This window comes from Schistocerca nitens, chromosome 8, assembly GCF_023898315.1.
Source record: "Schistocerca nitens isolate TAMUIC-IGC-003100 chromosome 8, iqSchNite1.1, whole genome shotgun sequence".
In the NCBI taxonomy this organism is placed as follows: domain Eukaryota; kingdom Metazoa; phylum Arthropoda; class Insecta; order Orthoptera; family Acrididae; genus Schistocerca; species Schistocerca nitens.
This window is the reverse complement of record NC_064621.1, coordinates 357,957,307-357,960,357: the sequence shown is the minus strand read 5'-3', so window position 1 is coordinate 357,960,357 and position 3,051 is coordinate 357,957,307.

The following is a 3,051-nucleotide window of genomic DNA, read 5'->3' as shown; positions in this document are numbered from 1 at the left end:
CTGATCCCCCATGGTACACAAAACAGATCCGAACGCTGTTGCAGAGGCAACGGAAAAAGCATGCAAAGTTCAGAAGAACGCGAAATCCCGAAGATTGGCTAAAATTTACAGACGCGCGAAATTTGGCACGGACTTCAATGCGAGATGCCTTTAATAGGTTCCACAACGAAACATTGTCTCGAAATTTGGTAGAAAATCCGAAGAAATTCTGGTCGTATGTAAAGTACACAAGCGGCAAGACGCAGTCAATACCTTCGCTGCGCAGTGCCGATGGTACTGTTACCGACGACTGTGCCGCTAAAGCGGAGTTATTGAACGCAGTTTTCCGAAATTCCTTCACCAGGGAAGACGTATGGAATATTCCAGAATTTGAAACACGAACAGCTGCTAGCATGAGTTTCTTAGAAGTAGATACCTTAGGGGTTGCGAAGCAACTCAAATCGCTTGATACGGGCAAGTCTTCAGGTCCAGATTGTATACCGATTAGGTTCCTTTCAGATTACGCTGATACAATAGCTCCCTACTTAGCAATTATATACAACCGCTCGCTCACCGATAGATCTGTACCTACAGATTGGAAAATTGCGCAGGTCGCACCAGTGTTTAAGAAGGATAGTAGGAGTAATCCATCGAACTACAGACCTATATCATTGTTGTCGGTTTGCAGTTGGGTTTTGGAGCATATACTGTATTCAAACATTATGAATCACCTCGAAGGGAACGATCTATTGATACGTAATCAGCATGGTTTCAGAAAACATCGTTCTTGTGCAACGCAGCTAGCTGTTTATTCGCACGAAGTAATGGCCGCTATCGACAGGGGATCTCAAGTTGATTCCGTATTTCTAGATTTCCGGAAAGCTTTTGACACCGTTCATCACAAGCGACTTCTAATAAAGCTGCGGACCTATGGGGTATTGTCTCAGTTGTGCGACTGGATTCGTGATTTCCTGTCAGGGGGGTCGCAGTTCGTAGTAACAGACGGCAAATCATCGAGTAAAACTGAAGTGATATCAGGTGTTGCCCAGGGAAGCGTCCTGGGACCTCTGCTGTTCCTGGTCTATATAAATGACCTGGGTGACAATCTGAGCAGTTCTCTTAGGTTGTTCGCAGATGATGCTGTAATTTACCGTCTAGTAAGGTCATCCGAAGACCAGTATCAGTTGCAAAGCGATTTAGAAAAGATTGCTGTATGGTGTGGCAGGTGGCAGTTGACGCTAAATAACGAAAAGTGTGAGGTGATCCACATGAGTTCCAAAAGAAATCCGTTGGAATTCGATTACTCGATAAATAGTACAATTCTCAAGGCTGTCAATTCAATTAAGTACCTGGGTGTTAAAATTACGAACAACTTCAGTTGGAAAGACCACATAGATAATATTGTGGGAAAGGCGAGCCAAAGGTTGCGTTTCATTGGCAGGACACTTAGAAGATGCAACAAGTCCACTAAAGAGACAGCTTACACTATACTCGTTCGTCCTCTGTTAGAATATTGCTGCGCGGTGTGGGGTCCTTACCAGGTGGGATTGACGGAGGACATCGAAAGGGTGCAAAAAAAGGGCAGCTCGTTTTGTATTATCACGTAATAGGGGAGAGAGTGTGGCAGATATGATACGCGAGTTAGGATGGAAGTCATTAAAGCAAAGACTTTTTCGTCGCGGCGAGATCTATTTACGAAATTTCAGTCACCAACTTTCTCATCCGAATGCGAAAATATTTTGTTGAGCCCAACCTACATAGGTAGGAATGATCATCAAAATAAAATAAGAGAAATCAGAGCTCGAACAGAAAGGTTTAGGTGTTCGTTTTTCCCGCGCGCTGTTCGGGAGTGGAATGGTAGAGAGATAGAATGATTTTAGTTCGATGAACCCTCTGCCAAGCACTTAAATGTGAATTGCAGAGTAATCATGTAGATGTAGATGTATGGATTCCCAGTTTGCACATGCTCTCCATGAGGTCTTGCATACAATCTCCTCATGCAACGAGTTACGAAACATTACTAATCACCGCACAAACGATGCGCCTGCCAAAGAAGGCGCTAAAGCAAAGATAGCTGATGTAATTTTACAACATAACTGATCTACGAAATACATTTTGGACTTCAATATAAGAATTGCAAACGGATCAAATAAATATTTGATATGCCAAAGCGAGATGTTTACGTATATGTTATTTGAGCAAAATATAGAAAAATTATAGTTGGAGTAAATTAATATTATCACTAAATGTCTAGGATTCGACCTTGCGTCTGGAACATCGGATTAACTGTGGAAAAAGTATTTTTTAAATTATTTACACAAAAGCTGCTAATTATGTATTGCCCGATGTGTCTCGGCCAACAGCCTTGTCGCAGTGATAACACCAGTTGCCGTCGTCCGATGACCGAAGTCAAGCGTTATCGGGCTTGGATGAGTGACTGTCCGTGTCTGCTGTGCGCTTTTGGTAAGAGGGGTACACTCAACCATTGTGAGGCCAGTTGGGTTGCTTGACTGAGGAACAGCGGCTCCGGTCACGACAACTGGCGATCGCTGGAAGAGTGGTGTGCTGAGCAAATGCTTTTACATATCCGCATCCAGTGGAGCCTGTCGCCTGACGATGATACGAGATGGCGGTCGGCCAGTGATCAGACGACGCGCACTGTGCGTGAAAGATGCGTTGAACATGACTGCCACACTCTCCTTTCGCAGCCCAGTAAGTCAGCCATAGTGGAGCATGGTATCCCCACAATACATTCCTTAGATTACTCTGCCACGGAAATTTTGGTCTTGACGAGATCCTTCTGCGACTCAATTATTAAGGAATCCGTAAAAATTCGTCTAGCGCAAGATGATGGGTTTCAAGTGGATAAGGTGTGGAACCCGGAGCTTTCTTTAAATTCTTCAGGAAGAAACGATTTTATGACCAATGACACGTCTAGCGGCAATTAATTTTATTAATTTTGACATCTGTATTTTAACTCCGCGAGTGCGCATTCCGACATAGAGCGTGCATGTTGTTGTTGTTGTTGTTGTTGTTGTGGTCTTCAGTCCTGAGACTGGTTTGATGCAGCTC